The sequence below is a fragment of the Sceloporus undulatus genome, chromosome 8, assembly GCF_019175285.1.
Source record: "Sceloporus undulatus isolate JIND9_A2432 ecotype Alabama chromosome 8, SceUnd_v1.1, whole genome shotgun sequence".
NCBI lineage: Eukaryota > Metazoa > Chordata > Lepidosauria > Squamata > Phrynosomatidae > Sceloporus > Sceloporus undulatus.
Window position 1 is genome coordinate 38033036 of NC_056529.1, and position 18489 is coordinate 38051524.

At 44.9% G+C, this 18489-nt stretch overlaps 1 protein-coding gene across 8 annotated transcripts in view; it reads right to left on the reverse strand.

The window, feature by feature from the left end:
- The window catches only part of RBFOX1 (RNA binding fox-1 homolog 1), a 1322412-nt gene that overhangs the window by 681213 nt on the left and 622710 nt on the right, over positions 1 to 18489 (reverse strand). The window lies entirely within an intron of this gene.

Below are 18489 nucleotides of genomic sequence, written 5' to 3' on the forward strand. Positions count from 1 at the left end.
AGAGGTCTTACAAACTGAGCAGAAGGGCCTTAAACTGAGTTATGCTGTTGAGGCAGCAGGTCATCAAAGCTTTGGAGCATCAACTTCAGTGATACGGAGTGAACCGGAGTGACAGTACAAGAACCATTAATACCCAAGCAAGGGAAGCAACTGGAGAGCATGTTCTGTGTCTTAGAAGGCTCCACACTGATTCACACTGGAAAGAAGCAAGATGAACTTGAACTCTTTACACAGGAAGGCAAACAGAAGCAATCCAGAAACCTGGTGGGATGAGTGTCATGTTTGGAATGTATTAACAGAAAGGTATAACCTGTTTCAAAAATGTAGTCCAGGCAAGAAAGAATCATAGGATTATAGAATCATAGGCCATGCAGTCCAGCCCCCCTTTCATGCAGGGATACACAATCAAAAGACCCCCAGGTGTGCTTTGAGTGAGGTGATCCATGTCTCAAAACAGTGGAGGAACAGTGGCATCAATGGGGGGGGGGGGGTCTAATATAGATTTCCAATCCAGATTCAAGATTGGGTCAATGTCTTCCTAGAACAGATGAGAGAACATGGAGCAATGTTGGCATTAAACATGTTCTTATGTCTTGCTTCCCACCATGTATCAGTGGCTAGGTTACAGCCTTATTCACACATCCCTGATTTCAGTCTGCATTATATGGTTTACTAAGGGGCTCGAAAGATGGGCGGCTAAAAGTCGCCTGTTTTTGCCCCCTGGTCGGTGCTGCAGCAGCCACACGTTGAGGCATCAATGCACTCCCTAAAAGAAGCCACTCTAGGCAGCTTCTTTTTAGGGGTGTCACAGGCGCGCTCGCATGTCATGATGGTGCCCCTTCTGCTGAGCACCGTTTGGGCACTCTGACACCTGTGTATCATCATGGCATGCCCCCATATGGACGGGCGCGTGCCAAAATGACGTATGGGTGCCGATAGTAGGTTTGCAGCGTGTAAACACTGAGCGCTACCTAGCCCTACTTTCAGGCCCAAGCCAGCACAAAGGGCCCATCTGTACCAGCCCTAAGACTTCAGTAGATCTGCTTTGAAAGCCATGCTACTAGTAGCAAGTGCAGGAAGAGTAAAATGTATAAATGACAAATACATGTTGTAGGAGACCGCAATCACTAAAAACTTTTTTCTTGGCAAACAGCTGGTAGACTTCCCATCTTTTAATGCAATATGGCAAGGTCATTCTCTATAACAATATAAATTAATTTGTTGTTTAAACAGTGGTGCCAGTTACAAAAGAACAGGGGCACGCAACCAAATATTATCAGCACTGAAGGTCATCGTCTAAATACGATAAGAAAGGGTTTCTTTTTAAAAGATGAGTGACTAAAATAAAACAATATAAAATAACAATGTGGTTAAAGCTCTACATCAATGAGTTTTATTACTGAAGGACAATTGGATTTCAAAGTACTTATAACCAAATGCATTAGCAAATTAAAATTGATTGAAAGGATGATTGCTTTAAGGTATAAAATTGTAAACCAGAAGAGAAAGTATATTGTTTCGGTCTGCAAAATTATGCTTCTTTGGGGAATTAATTGAATAGGAAGCATGGGTTTCAGATAGTAGAGATCATAATGGGGAAAGTAAGGAGGTTAGGGGCAGATAGTCCAATAGTGGTTCATGTTTCCCACATCTATGGGGTAGTCAATCTGTTGTAGGATTTATTCATCCTTTAAATGCACAATCGGATCCCAATATTCATGGAGGATATAGTCCCAGGCTTATTGTGCATAGCAAAGGCCATTGATCATGGTGAACTCTGTACTTCTACTGGACTTTGACCATAGAATCATGTTGAAAGACCTCCAGATGCCAAGAGAGGTGGTTTCTCTAGGCCTTTGGAGGTCCTCCAACACAACTCTGTGTATGATAAATTGCAGTGTGTTTCTATCTCAATACAAAGCTCAGTCATAGGGAGAATTGACCTTAATGAAAACATTCAAGACAAATGTTAAAGGAGCAACCCAAGGCATTTGAATGCACCTGGAAGGTGGGGAGAAATTCTTTGAAATTTAGATCAAAACCAACAACAGATTTACCACATCCTTGACAAAAAAGCTAAGAAATGTGGTGGTTATATCAAGTCAAACTACTGGTTCATCTGGGTAAGCGCTGTCAACACTGAGGCCTTCCAAAGCTTTACACAGAAGTGAAGTCGAAGGCTTTCGTGGCTGGTATCAATGGTCTTTTGTGGGTTTTTTCAGGCTCTGTGGCCATGTTCTAGAAGAGTTTATTCCTGATGTTTCGCCAGCATCTGTGGCTGGCATCTTCAGAGAATGCTGGCATGGAAGTGAGTTGGGTATATCTAAATACTGTGTGACTATACACTCCACTCACTTCTATGCCAGCATTCTCTGAAGATGCCAGCCACAGATGATGTTAAAATGTCAGGAATAAACTCTTCTAGAACATGGCCACAGAGACCGAAAAACCCACAAAAAATCCATTCACACAGGAGACTTTCCATTCCCAAACTCAAGATGATCCGGAGCCTGACAAAGTATGACTTTAGGACCTTCTGGCCTGAACCTATTTCTTTGTATAATTCTATGCTAATATTCTTCTTGAATGACAACAGTTGCAATTATAGCCATTTCCTTCCAACGGCGAGAAAGTATTTGAAAAACTGCTGGTTTTGAAGGGGTTTTTTTCCCGCAATCAGGGACATATTGTGCACAAAATTCGCAAAAGGTTTGGTCGTGGCATTTTCTACACAAGTGACAGTATTTCCTATAGAGAAAATAATACTTCTGTGCCAAAATGCTGCTTGCTTCACAAAGAATGCAGTTATCTGAAAATAAAGAGCTTGCCAACTGTTATGGGAAGAAATGCCATAACATTTTTTATGCGATGCCTCCATCCCTCGTCATAAAAGATGCAATAAGGAGGCAAATACATTTGAAGCATGACCAATGGATACTTAATGGCTATTGGAGGTTTAATGAGCACAAAGAATAATAGAATCATAGAGTTGGAAGAGACCGCAAGGGCCATCCAGTCCAACCCCATTCTGCCATGCAGGAAATCCAAATCAAAGCATCCCCAACAGATGGCCATCCAGCCTCTGCTTAAAGACCTCCAAGGAGGGAGAGTCCACTACACTCCAAGATGCTGCACAAACCAATGTACATGCGCTGCCTCATCACATATCCCTTCTGACAAAATAGCCAGATTCACATGTGCAAACAAACTAAATATGGGAAGCACATCTGGTGGCGGAGGGAAGGTCACACACCTTCCGTTGCTTGAAAGATCTGTGCATCCCAAACCCGTCAGATTACAAACAACATTTCTGGTCATTAAATAGCTGATATCTTTCAGCTTCAGGTTCTCTGTGTGGAGAATTCAGCTATTTGAAATACGCTATTAGAATATGTTTCGCCTACGCACGGCTTCTTGCTGAGTGCCTTCAAGTCATTTCTGACTTACGGCAACCCTAACATGGCATTTTCCTGGCAAGATTTATTGAGAGGAGTTTTACCATTGCCTTCATTTTAGGCTGAGAATGTGTGATTTGCCCACGGTCCCTCAAACCACAACCCCAAATTGGATCCCTTATTTATGGCATTTATTCTCTACACCTTAATCCTCCCCACCAAAACAAAGCATGTTTGCAAATCAGCTTATAATATTACAGTGACCATTCTTGGTTTCAAGTTTGCAATCTAGATTTAAGATATAGCAAAGAACAAGTAAGAGATGAGGAGGGAAGAGGGAAGTGGACAGTCATTTTTACTGTATTTTTATTCCTGTTATAATCCTGCCTCGATCAGCAGGAAGAGACGAGAAATATAAATAAATCATATTATTATTATTACTATTATTATTACTCTGTGTTTCTATGCTGCATATAAATGTTCAGTACATCTCTTATAGGAGACAATAGCGTCCTGGACTGCGGCTAGCACTCACAGACACACACTGATAAGAATGGCTCAGCCCAGCAAGTGGATGCAAAACACAGACCTTGCAAGAATTCAGCGTGAAAGCAGTCCGAGAAGTCAAGCCAAGGTCAGGATACCAGAAGTCAAAGCAATCCAAAAGCCAAGCCGAAGTCAGGATAACTGGGAGTCAGAGTGGTCAAAGCAGTCCAAGGTCAAAGCAGCCAGAAGTTAACAAGGGTCCGGTCCGAGGTCAAAGCAACAAGAATCAAGATACAAGAAGCCAGTGCTAAGCACAACATGCCAAGGGATCATGCAATAAACTCTGGCAACATGGAAGGTCTCTCAACAGTTTAAGTAAGGGAAACTCTCCCCCATGCCACCTGAGGCTGGTTGGCTGATTGCCCTCTCGCAATCCTCTTGGATCTGTGCCTGCAAGCACCTCAGCCCTTCTCTCTTGGAACGTAGCACCTCCAGGCAAGCTTCTCCCCAGAGTCACCACTAGGCTGTTGCACCATAGGAGGCCCCTCTCTAGCACTAGGACCTGTTGGGCCTCCTCCTCGGGGCTGGGAGAGCACAGCTGGGACCTGGCAGAGCAGAATTGCCACCTGGTGTAGTCTCAATCAGCTCTGTCTCTGGAGGAGGCTCACCTCCTCCTCATCTCCGAGAGCTGATCTTGGCTGGCCATGACATAGTCATCAATTGATGGAGATGCATAGCTGAATTATGCAGAGAGTTAGAGATATCCAATTAAAAATCCCTCTCCTCATCCTTTTCCTCAAACTTTTCCTCTCTATATAATGAATGATGATGATGATGATGATGATGATTATTCTTATGTGCCTTCACGTCATTTGTAACTTATGATGACTCTAAGGCAAACCCCTCCTGGGTTTTCTTGGCAAGATTTGTACAGAGTAGGTTTGCCATTGCTTCCAGGAGAGAGTGTGACTTGCCCAAGGTCTCCCAATGGTTTCATGATGAATACGGTCTCCAGAGTATAGGCTTCAGGTTCCAACACTCAAACCATTGTGCCATATTAAATGTATATCCAGATCAGGGTCGGCAACCTCCGGCCCGCGGGCCGGATCCGCCCGCGGGGGCCTTTCCGCCGGCCCCCGCTCCCTCTTGCCTATCTTCCGCCAGAAATCGCGCCGATTTCGGCGGCTTCAGCCGCCATTTTGCTCTTCAAAATGGCGGCGAAGTTCGCGCGACCAAAAAGATCGCACAGATTTTTGCCACCATTTTGAAGGCAAAATGGCGGCGCCCTTACGAGGCCCGCTGCGGCCTCTCCGGGGCCCCAAAACGGGGCCCAGCAGCCGCAGCGGGCCTCTGGGAGGAAAAGGAGGGCCGCGAGCCTGAAGTGGAGGAGGCTGCAGGGAGGTGGCGCCTCTGGGCGCAGCCGCGCAACCTCCCCGCCTCCCTGCAGCCTCCTCCCTCCTTCCGCCCCCGGGGGCCAAGAAGGAGGCGAAGCCCCGGCCATCGCCGCCGGCCTGCTCGCACCCTTCCTGGTCCCGCGGAGGCCAGGAAGGAGGCGAGGCCGGGTGCTCGCCTGCGAGCCCCTCGCCCTTTCCTGCCTCTCGGGGGCCAGGAAGGAGGCGAGGCGCGGCGCTCGCCGGCGAGCCCGCCCATCTTTCCCCTGGCCTCCTCGGGGGCAGGAACGAGGCGAGGGCGCGGCGCTCACCGGGGGCTCCTCGCCTCCTCCTGTCCCCGCGGGCACAGGAAGGAGGCGAGGAGCCGCGGCGCTCACCGGCGAGCCCCTCGCTCTTCCGGGCCTCCTCGGGGGCCAAGAAGGAGGTGAGGGCCGCGGCGCCGCCGGTGAGCCCCGCGCCGCTTTCCTGGCCTCCTCGGGGGCCAGGAACGAGGCGAGGCCGTGGCGCTCGCCAGCGAGCCCCTCACCTCTTTCCTGGCCTCCTCAGGGGCCAGGAACGAGGCGAGGCCGCGGCGCTTCCTGGCCTCCTCGGGGGCTCCGGAGCCTCGAAACGGGCCTCTGGGAGGCCCGTTGCCGCTGCTGGGGCCCCCCAGGAGGGCTCCTGCGACGGCAGGGGCCGGCAAAGAGGAGGTGGCATGGCCCTTGGGGGTGGAAGCTCTGCCCCTGGGGTGGAAGCTCCGCCTCCAGCATGCGGCCCCGCCCCTGGGGGTGGAAGCTCCACCCCCGGCTTCGGCCCCCCGGTTGTCTGAGGGACACCAACCCGGCCCCCAGCTCAAAAAGGTTGCCTACCCCTGTCCCAGATGCATGGCCCAAAGCAGCTTACATTTACAAAGTTCAGCTAGAACAATGCACAATGCAAAATGCAAGTATGCTGTTTGAAATTCAATTTAAAATTAATGTCAAAGCATTTAAAAAGTGTTAAATATAGCCAGACCAAAATTTGGGTTCACGGTGTGCAATTAACCAAGATTTTCATCCTCTACTCGCTTTTCAGAGCTCAGTCGCCTGCGCACACTTACAGTCCTTGAAGCCATTTTGACGCCACTGCAATGGTGCCTATCTTTTATATCAAGGATCCCACTGACTATTTTCCAAACACGGTTAATTTTAATACGGCTCCATTATATAAAGGAAGCTGTCGAAGGAGCTTTACAGTTATGATCTGCGAAACAATGCAAAGCCAAAAGTTACAACAAGAAAAAATTGCACAATCTAAAGCAAAACTTATCGCAGTAGCAGTACCTACTATGGCACGTTATAATTATAAACCGTCAACCAAAGGCAGACTTAACACACTGCTTTCCCTTCATCGCAGTCAAATTCTGTTTATCTACTGTAATTACATTACACTAATTACATTAGTTCCTCTAAAACATGCCACACTGATTTGAGTACCTAACTTCTGCACAAGTATTTTTATGAATAGAGCTTATTTGGTGGGTAATTGAATGGCGCCCAGGCTGTGCCATCAAATGTGTGACTCTAATTAGAGCGATTGTTTGATTAGGAAATCTGTCCACACGTCAATAGCACATAAATCTGCATCGTAATTCAATTAGGCCCAAGGATACTTCTGGGCCGTTTAGTTTGAAAGTAGCAGTGCCTTTCATTTTTGAACTTCAAATGAATGGGTTGCGGGATGGTTTTATTTAATTTGTTAATAATAAGAAAGCGCGAATGGAATGAACGATATGATTTCTCTGAAGATGCCAAAGCCGCAGATGCTGGTGAAACGTCAGGAATAAACTCTTCTAGAACATGGCCCAAAAAACCCACAAAATACTATGGATGCCAGCCATGAAAACCTTCAACTTCACAAACTATATGATTTTTGATGAAGTTAAAAGTGAATTGAATGATGTGCAATCTCAAGATACTATTTTCTTTTAACATTCAGAAATGTCATGAGCACTTTAAAAAGCAGAACATTTAAAGGAAGTGTTGGAACACAAAACCACAAAAGTGTGGCTCTCGAGTACCTGGCCGACATGAAAATGCACCCCCAGCCCTTGCATTAGTTGTCCGCCCAACAAACCTTGCCAAGAAAACCCCCATGATAGCTTTGCCTTAGGGTCGCCATAAGTCAGAATGGCTCGAAGGTGCGCAACCACAACCAGGATAAACAAAAGCCCCTGTTCTCTCATTTTCATTCCTCCAGCTCAGTGTTTCTATGAAGCAGCTGGATATTTTGCATAATATTTTGAAAAGGAGCCAAACTCGGAGCTCCCCAGAGTTGGTTTTAAAGGTAATATTGAACAGAACGGAGTGTAGTGGGCCATCGATTGGTTCTCCGCTGCAGACGGAATTGTGTTTATACGTTGCTTGGATGGGTTCTTTGTGTGCAAAAGACAAAAATAAAGTTTGTTTGCTATCACCTACGCCGGGCTGTTATTTCAGTCAATCCTCTTTTGCCCTTCAGGTAATGCTCCTGACCTTGCAGTGCTTGTGGATTCCAGGCTCAGCCATGGACGCCTCCCAATCAATCATATAATTAAAGAATCTTCCTAGCAAATTAGGAACCTAGCCAGGTGGAGACATATGTTCCTTCGCCATTTTACCGAGGCAAAATGAATTCCGCGCAGACTTTTGTTTATCTCAACATGATTACCCAAGTTCTTTCCCTTTCCCACTGTATGCCTTCTGGCAATCGCAATTAAAACATTTTATAGCACAGAGGAAAATTTAAAGAGCCTTGCCCCTTCTTCTCCCAAATTCATTGACCGCCTTCTTCTCCAGCTTCCCTGAATCTGCAGATGTGCCAGTTTTCTTGGGCAGTCCAGAAGTTGGTTACATTTTGGTGCCTCTTGGCTCCATCAATAGGCTGCAATTTCCCTCGAACAATGCAAATCCTTTTTGGCGTTGCTGCTATCCACTTCTTTAAGGAATTTTTGAAAGAATGTCTTGAGCCCAGGTTTCTTTTCTTCCCCTTGAGATAGAAGCCATAAGCTACAACTGTGCTAGGGACTGCAATAATATGACAGTCAACATATTGACTAAGGCCCTGTACAGACTGGCACTTTGGGGAAGAGTCAGGGCATCATGTCCACATGACGCACAGGCTCCACATGGTGCGCAGTGTCATGGTGCTCCTCTGCTTCTGCATTCATATGATGCAGCACTGAAGGAGCACCATATAGCTGTGGCACCACCACCATCTCACCCTTTCTATGGCACAAAAAGGAGTCACTTTTTGCAGTTCCTTTTGGCACCCTGTAAAGGCCAGATCGGGGCCATGGCACACGGTTGCTACAGCCCTGAACTGACTGAAAAAGGGACGACTGCAAGCCACCCCTTCGGAGTTATCTGCATAGCCCCTAAATTTCCATGGCTTAATGGTACAGAATCCTGGGATTTGTAGTTGGGTGACTGCTCTGACAGGGAAGGCAAAATGGCTCAGAAGACTACAAATCCAAGTATTACATAGCATTGTGTCATGGCAGTTATTGCTTTATTTCTGCAGTGTGACAACATACTAGGAGACGGAATACCAGGGTTATATTTAAAGGCAGTCACTGTCCAATCATCACTGACTGAGCTTCATGGTTGTTCAGAAACTGAATCTTTAGCTCCCTAACCCTAGTCCAATAATTTAACCACTGCACAACACTGTCTTTCTAGGAGAAGGAGGTAAACTGTTAGATAACTATAATATTTTAATGCTACTTAGACTCATCAGTATCCACTAAACAGTGCTAATAAGGGTATTTTCTGCAGCTCCTAGTTTTCTTTGGATCCAACAGAAGACAACACATTTGTAAAGTGCCTTGACCTATGAGTGCTGTACAGCCATGATATTAAAAGGAATAATTCTGCTATCTGAAATGACGGCACATCAAAGAAAGCAAGGGACATGCCATACAGAAGAATGGTAAATTGTAGTGCAGGTGAATTCAGCATCTTGAAGCTAGGCTCGGAAGAGGCTCACTTTTGTCTTTACAGAAATTGTTTTTCTGAAAGTTCACAACTATGCATCTTTTTTTTGTTGGTGTGCTTCTGATATCCATGTTTCAAAGGAAGGTAATGGAATATGTGACAAGTCAATGGAATAAGACAAAACAGCTTATGGATGCTCCTGGAGTGTTGTTACAGTCTATGAGTCAAATACATATTTGGCACTCAATCTCATTTCAATACTTAGCAGACTGTAACCGCTCCTTTCTTCCAAGTGGTTTCAACCTCCCAGGCAAACATGTGTTTTGGAAGGCATGCATACTAATTCTGAAATCTTGCATCTGCTACCAAGCGAAGTGTAACGCCTTTGACCCATCGTGTAAACCTCTCCCTCTACATATGGCTCATTACATCGATAGACCACAACGGTTCCTTTGCGGCCATCATCCCCATTCCTCCTTCCAATTTGGCTGCCACATCTGTGCGGGGAGACGCCATGCTTCATCAACATTGCTGGTTTAAAAACAGAAGAACGAAAACAGAGGACACAAGACACCTTGGAGCCTTGCACCAAAATGATCTGCGAAGGGACAAAGGTGAGGCCAAAACGTTCTTCCACCTGTGTTTCATTGTTTGTTTGCATGGACTTCCAAGCTTCAATGATGCTTTTGAAATCAACGCTCATCCCATGAATGCCTTGCATACATAAGATGGAAAAAGCAGATGCTGAGGGTGATTCTTGGAGATTCTTGTTGGTGTCATTATTATTTTCTGTTTCTGGCTGGGGGCTGGTGTTTCATCACTCCCCTTAAGGTTATGGCACCCTCTCAACTTGGGAGATTATCACACGAGGGCTATTTACACTTTAATAGCATTATTCTAAACTTATATAGCAAGAACGATACAATCGCGATATTGAAACACTTTCACATGTGTTGCAATAATGGGACATCCACGAGCAGTAAAACAGCGCCTTTTCGTTCCGCATGTCGGCAAAAGATTTATTGATCAGAAAGGAAAAAAATGGGTCACAACTCTCCTGTGACTCACAAGGGTGACACAGAAAGTGATTCTTCCAAATGGCACACTAAGAGACTGGGGGATTTGATTTATTTCCTGAAGGTTTTAGGGATGGAATGAGGGATGCCATATGGAGGAGGGAGCAAGCTTGTTTTCTGCTGCTCCAGAGGAACAATGGATGCAAACTGCAGGAAAAGAGATTGCACCTCAACATTAGGAGGAACTTCCTGAGGGTAAGGGCTGTTCGACAGTGGAACACACTCCTTCCTCGGAGTATAATGGAGTCTCCTTCCTTGGAGGTCTTTAAACAGAGGCTGGATGGCCATCTGTCGGGGATGCTTTGAGTGAGATTTCCTGCATGGCAGAATGGGGCTGGACTGGATGGCTCTTGTGGTCTCTTCCAACTCTAGGATTCTATGATATCATGATTCAACAGCGCTACTGAGACGTGATTGCCATTCAAACGTTCGCGATAGCGCTAATGAAGCGCTATTGGCAAGCCATTAACACTTTTTTGTCATCGATGAGAAGTTGCACTAGCACAACCATGATGTTACAAGTACGGTATGTGCACAACGTCGTTGAAAATCTGCAATTGTGTAAACATGATGGGGGCATAGAGCTTGTCTCGCACTTCTTAACCCCTGTGTGATAATCTCCTTGTTCCACACAACACTGCAGCTGGGGAAACATCGCCATGCCTATCCTGAGTGTTGACACTGGTTGGGCATTTATAATCCAATAGTCGAGTATATATGGTATGGGTCTAGATCATCACACAAACTAATACAAAGAAAGCTTCTGTACAGGAAGAAGGAGACCTTCTGGCTACAGACACATATTTTCGTGGGCCTTGTACAGTTGGCTTTTTGTATCCATGGATTCTTTATCAACAAATTCAACTATTCAATATAAATTCCCCAAAGCCATTTCTCTTATATAAAAAGATCTTGTAGTGCCTTTGAGACTAAGCGAAAGAAAGAAGTTGGCAGCCTGAGCTTTCGTAGGCTTAGGTCTACTTCCTCAGAGGCATTTGATTTTCCTGTTTTATATGAAGGAAGCCATTTTACCATGCCATTGTACTTATTGGGACTTAAGAAGACATAGATTTTGGTATCCACAAGAAATCCTGGAATTAAACTCCAGCGGATACCAAGGGACCACTGGAGAAGCTTTTGTCTGGTGCTGCAAACAAAAAGGTCTTGAAATAGCTCTTCAAAACCTCCTTGCTCTTTGCCAGCATCTTTATACTGAAATTGGTACCTTATTATGCTTCCTCTTTAAACTTGCTTCCATGGACCCAGACGGTTCACAAAAGCGGAGAAGAGACGGATCCGTCTTCTCCATCAATTGCAAATCTAAGGCGAAAGAGAGCAAGACTGCAGCAGGGGATAGCCCTTCAGGAAACGGCTCTGAAAAGTTCTTCAAACTATCAGAAGACAGGCTCATTTTAAAAGGCGCGACATGCTTCATTAGATGAAAATAAATCCCTGTGTCTTTAAGGAGAGATGAAAAGGCCTTTTTCCATTAGCCTTTTGATGCCCAGCTCCATCCGCCCTTTCTTTATTGCAATCTGTTTGATCTAATATAATTTCAAACACATGTTTAAAGGGTATTAGAAGGAAACCTTTCCTGGCTTAATAATAGATTTTTGCCAGCATATATTAAGCGCAACGCTCATCAGCAAGGGACGCATCAGGGCTGCGCACTTTGAAGCCGGATGAACAGGGTCACCAGGAACAAAGTATGTTTTTTTAAAGCAAAAGTCATCTTTTCATCACTTTCACCAGGTTCTAATGGGTTTGTTTGCAAGTTTGCCCTTAAAATATGGAACCCGCCTCCATTGCCGTTGGCAAGTTGCAAGTTTTATTTAGTTATTTTAAAGAACATTAAAAAGTTCAGAGTAACGTAGAAAGGATTTATCTGATATATATATATATATATATATATATATATGCAGAGGTATATCCATCTTTTCCAAAAACACATGCAGACGAACTGAAGGGCATAGTCAAAGTTTGGAGGGAAAGGTCACCCGGATGGACCTTCTCCATTCAGCTTCCTCTGCTGGGAATTCGCACAGAAGGGACCACTGCAAATTGTGTTCAGAAAGCTGTTTTTTGAAGCATGATTCCATTCACCTTTCCCACTGGCAAAGGCAGACCCAAATATAACTCTTCCAAGACCTGCCCTACCAGGAGATTGAGAGAAAAGCTGTGTAGGTCAGCCTCATTCTCTGGGGAGAATCACAATGGGAAGCCACTGAATCCATTATCAGTGTCTTCTTCCCTTCCCTAGAATTATTCTAGGTCAAGGTGGGCAACAGGGGCCCGGAGCAGATCTTCTTTGACTTCAGCTCCCCTGATCCCTAATGATCCATTGGCTATCCTGGCAAGGTTGCTGAAAGCCCCCCCAAAATCCACCCCATGGATAAACGTCTGTATCCCAAATCTATCTTCAGATCTTCATCTTTCTTTCAGCCAAAAGACAAATAGCATTGACCCATACATAAATACCCAGTGATGGGTAATAATAATAATATAATAGGATTTATTTATATACCACCCAATCACTGGGAATCAGAGCGGTTTACAACAGAGGAGATAATAGACGGTTCCCTGCTCTCAGGCTTACAATCTAAAAGACACGACACAAAAGGAGAAGGGAATGGTAAGGGGGGGAGGGGATCAGGTCCAGCATTCTTCTCTCCCTCTGAGGCCTGGATCAAGGCAGATGGACCGGAGGGAGGGCTCGTCTTCTTCCAGGCAGGCCTGGTGGAGCTAGCCTGCCTCTCTCCCCCTCAAGATGGTGGATGAAGGGAGGGCTCGTCTTCTTCCAGGCAGGCCTGGTGGAGCTAGCCTGCCTCTCTCTCCCTCAAGAAATCTTGGTTAGGGTGCTAGTCCTTATTGAACTATTATTATTATTATTATTATTATTATTATTATTATTATTATTCTCTGAATATGCCAGCCACATATGCTGACAAAACGCCAGGAATAAACTTTTCTAGAACATGGCCACACACCCCAAAAGCCCCACAAAATACTATGGATGCCAGCCATTAAAGCCTTTGACTAACTCTGTGTGTGTGTGTGTGTGTGTGTGTATTAGCCCACATTCATGGGGGTCCTTCACCCCTAACCCCAGCAAATGTGGAGGGACCATTCTATTGCAAAGTGTAAAAAGTTGTCAGGAGTCTCTTTAGATTGTAGGGTTCCCTGCAATTGTCATAATCAATAAATGAACCCATTAATGGACACCAAAATTAGTTCATGGATGCTATCTCTCCTTAGTCCCTTAAGACTTAAGACTATACAAATTGAACATGAGTCAACATGAGGCAGCTAACAAGGCCAATGCAATTTTAGGCTGCATCAATAGAAGTATAGTGTCTAGATCAAGGGAAGTACTAGTCCCACTCTATTCTGCTCTGGTCAGGCTCCACCTGGAATATTGTGTCCAATTCTGGGCATCACAATTCAAAAAGGATGTGGAGAAACTGGAGCACCTCCAAATGAGGGTGACTAAAATGGTGAAGGGTCTGGAAACCATGCCCTATGACGAAAGACTAGGGAGCTGGGGATGTTAAGTCTGGAGAAGAGAAGGTTAAGAAGTGATATGATAGCCCTGTTTAAATACTTGAAGGGATGTCATATTGAGGAGGGAGCAAGCTTGTTTTCTGCTGCTCCAGAGAATAGGACCCAATGGAGCAATGGATGCAAGCTCCAGGAAAAGAGATTCCACCTCAACATTAGGAGGAACCTCCTGAGAGTAAGGGCTGTTCGACAGTGGAACACACTTCCTAGAAGTGTAATGGAGTCTCCTTCCTTGGAGGTCTTTAAACAGAGGCTAGATGGACATCTGTCAGGGATGCTTTGATTGAGAGTTCCTGCATGGCAGAATGGGGCTGGACTGGATGGCCCTTGCGGTCTCTTCCCACTCTATGATTCTAAAATGCACAGCAAAACCTTCTGAGAAAGGAAGCATGGAAGAACCAGAGATAAGGAAAGCTGAATAAATCTTTTCTCTTTCCTCCCCCTTTCTCCCCCAAATATGCCTTGTTCGCAGCAGCCAAAGCCAACATTGAAAAAGTGATCTTGCTTCCCCCCCCCCCTTTCCTCATGTGGAACCTTCACATCTCTTTCAGGGCCTGACACCAGCTAGCAGGCAATGTAACAGTTTGGAGGATTAATCACAATCCGCGCTGCGCCAGATCTGCGAATTAAATGCCACTTCCTCTGCAACCTACGAAGAGGAGTCATGTTTTAAGGCCACCTTTTGATACGGAAAGGGGAAAAAAAAATAAGCAATGTTAATCCTGATGAAGGACATCAGCTGTGACCAGTCAGGACCCCTGATTCTTTAAAAAGATAATGAGACAGGGAGCTTTATTTCATCTGCGCCATCTTCCAGGAGAGCAGGCTGTTATATTAGAAATCTCTCTGATCCCAGATATTTTTGGAAATGTGACACTGAATCATGCTTCTTTTTCCATCTCCTTCTCTTTCTAGCTAGCAAAGACACTGCTGTGCCAGGCTTGGGGCTTGTCATCCCTCCCTTAACACACTTCCTCTCTTTTTCTTTCTTTCTCTCTCCCTCTCTCTTTTTTAAGGTTTGTTTGAAATGCTCTGCAATTAGAGCTAATTTATCCGATTACGGCACTATTGCTGACAAATTGATGGCAATCGGTTCTTAATGACTGGCCGCGTTTCTAATTGTCCCAGGGCGAAGGATGTGTTTGTGGGGAGAGAAGGAAGGGGGCAACAAAAGACCAATTTGTAATCAAAGCCAGTAAGAGCCGCCGCAAAAAGAAAAAGCCGGAGCAGCTTGCGGCCAATTTATTGGAAGTAAATAAGATTTTGATACAAAGCTGCCTTTGCGAGAGCAACATCTCAACTCTGGGCTTTCATGAAATCGCTGGCTATTCGTTTGGATTTGTGAACAACGAAAAATGGCGCGTTCAGCGCTTCTGTTGCCGACATCCCTTTTGCACAAGGAGGAAAAGACAACAACAACCTTAAGACAGAACAAAATTCTTCGCAGGAGAAACTTGTCCACCCCCAGCCTATTTGGGTTTCAGTTTTCTATAATAACAATAACAATAATAATAATTGATTGATTTATAGCCTGCCAAATCAAGAGAAGCCAAATATCCCAAAGAATAGTATACTATTTGTCAGGTTATGATGGATAAATTGGAGGAAGGCATGGTCACCATTTCAATTCTCTTCCATGGCCCTGGCGCATAACATCACCATGGTGCAGGCATTAGTGATTTAAAGTTATTTTTCATTTTACTTTACACAGAGAAGCAAACTTCCCAAAGAATAGGATACTACAGTGTGCCCTTGCCTTACGCGGGAGATCTGTTCCGGACACACGCACCCTGCGTAAGGCAAATCGTGCATATTGTCAAGCCCCACTGAAAATAATGGGGCTCGAGCATGACGCGCGGAGAAGAGCACACGCCACAGGCACATGCACCATTCATATTTCTGTTGCCTGGCTTTCAGCAAAATGAAATGGAATGAAATATTTATTTATATCCAGCCTCTTCCGTTTTGGGGGTCGAGGCAGGTAACAACATGATTATACAATACACAATGATAAAACAACAAACCCACAAAACCCTAGCCTAACCCTCCCTCCCAGTTTAAAATTAAACAATAAAACATAGCATAAGCTGAAAGCTGCATAAAAGGCACCCACGTATGATGCGGGCGCACTGTATTTCATAGAATCATAGAATCATAGAATCATAGAGTTGGAAGAGACCACCAGGGCCATCCAGTCCAACCCCCTGCCATGCAGGAAATCCAAATTAAAGCACCCCCGACAGATGGCCATCCAGCCTCTGTTTAAAGACCTCCAAGGAAGGAGACTCTATCACCCTCCGAGGGAGTGCATTCCATTGTCGAACAGCCCTAACTGTCAGGAAGTTCCTCCTAATGTTCAGGTGGAATCTCTTTTCCTGCAGCTTGCATCCATTGTTCCGGGTCCTGTTCTCTGGAGCAGCAGAAAACAAGCTTGCTCCCTCTTCAATATGACATCCCTTCAAATGTTTAAACAGGGCGATCATATCACCTCTTAACCTTCTTTTCTCCAGGCTAAACATCCCCAGCTCCCTAAGTCGTTCCTCATAGGGCATGGTTTCCAGACCTTTCACCATTTTTGTCGCCCTCCTTTGGACACGCTCCAGTTTCTCAATGTCCTTTCTGAATTGTGGCGCCCAGAACTGGACACAATATTCTAGGTGGGGCCTGACCAGAGCAGAATACAGTGGCACTATTACTTCTCTTGATCTAGACACTATACTTCTATTGATGCAGCCTAAAATAGCATTGGCTATTTGTTGGGTTATGATGGATAAAGAAGAAGAAGGGATGGTGAGCATTGAAATTCTCTTCCATAGCCATGCTGCATAACATGACCATTAGTGACTTAAAGGCAGCCCTTTATTTAAATGCATGGAGATCCAATGGGATTTATCTACCTGCAGGGTGAGAAGAGAAGATCAACTGATTCCATTAGATTTACTATGTGTTGATCTACCATTGATTTTTTTCTCAGTTTCTCAGTGGATCTACTCTACCTGGGATGATCCAACAGGATTTAGTGAGGAGTAACACCCAAATACATGGACGAAGGAATAGAATAGAAAGAAGTCATGCCAGACAAATCTGATCTCTTTCTTTGATAACATTACCAGCTTGGTAGATGAAGGGAATGCTGTGGATATAGAATATCTTGATTTCAGTAAGGCCTTTGACAAGGTTTCCCATGACATTCTTGCAAACAAGCTTGTAAAATGTGGACTAAACAAGGTAACTGTTACATGGATTTGTAATTGATTGAAGGGCCAAAGCCAAAGGGTGCTCAACAATGGCTCCTTTTCATCCTGGAGAGGAGTGACCAGTGGGGTGTCCAGTGGGGCTCTGTCCTGGGCCCAGTGCTATTCAACATCTTTATCAATGACCTGGATGACAGAATTGGGGGCATATTCATCAAATTTGCAGATGACACCAAATTAGGAGGACATACTCCAGAGGACAGGATCAAAATTCAAAATGACCTGAATAGACTAGAAAGCTGGGCCAAAGCTAACAAAATGAATTTCGACACAGAGAAATACAAGGTACTGCACTTAGGTAGAAAAAAACAAAATGGATGGATATTGGATGTGGGACACCTGGCTTAAAAAGACTACATGTGAAAGGGATCTGGGAATCCGAGTAGAGCACAGGTTGAATATGAGTCAACAGTGCTATGCGCCAGCTAAAAAGGCCAATGCAATTTTAGGCTGCATCAGTAAAAGTATAGTGCCTAGATCAAGGGAAGTCATAGTGCCACTCTATTCTGCTTTGGTCAGACCCCACCTGGAATATTGTGTCCAGTTCTGGGCACCACAATTCAAAAAGGACATTGAGAAACGGGAGCGTGTCCAAAGGAGGGCGACTAAAATGGTGAAGGGTCTGGAAACCATGAATCCCTATGAGGAATGACTGAGGGAGCTGGGGATGTTTAGCCTGGTGAAGAGAAGGTTAAGAGATGATATGAGAGTCCTGTTTAAATATTTGAAGAGATGTCAGATTGAAGAGGGAGCAAACTTGTTTTCTGCTGCTCCAGAGAACAGGGCCTGGAATAATGGATGCAAGCTCCAAGAAAAGAGATTCCACCTCTACATTAGGAGGAACGTCCTGACAGTAAGGACTGTCTGACAGTGGAACACCATCCTCCCTCGGGCTCTCCTTCCTTGGAGGTTTTTAAACAGAGGCAGGATGGCCATCTGTCGGGGAGGTTTTGATTGAGAGTTCCTGCATGGCAGAATGGGGTTGGACTGGATGGCCCTTGTGGTCTCTTCCAACTCTATGATTCTAAGATTCTGTGAATTGCCAGTTGGCAATACCTATGCAGAAATTTATGGAAACGCCTCTGCAAATGATTATGGTACCCTCGCACTCTTCATCCTTCCAAAGCAATCCTTTCTAATATTTCTAAGATGTGTGTAATATATTTCTATCTTAGCGAAGAAACACCATATTGCAGAATCAAGTGCTTTACAAAACGATCAACAACCTCCAAAAGACCACCATGAACAATGGGTAGAAATATCATGTTAAAAGCGACTTCTACAGCTCTCAGCTTCCATGGCAACTTTTCCAAGCTCTGGGAAAAGAAGGAAGGAAGGAAGGAAGGGATTTTTAGATGAAGAATAAGAAAGTGTTCCTCGTACTCAATTAAAAAATT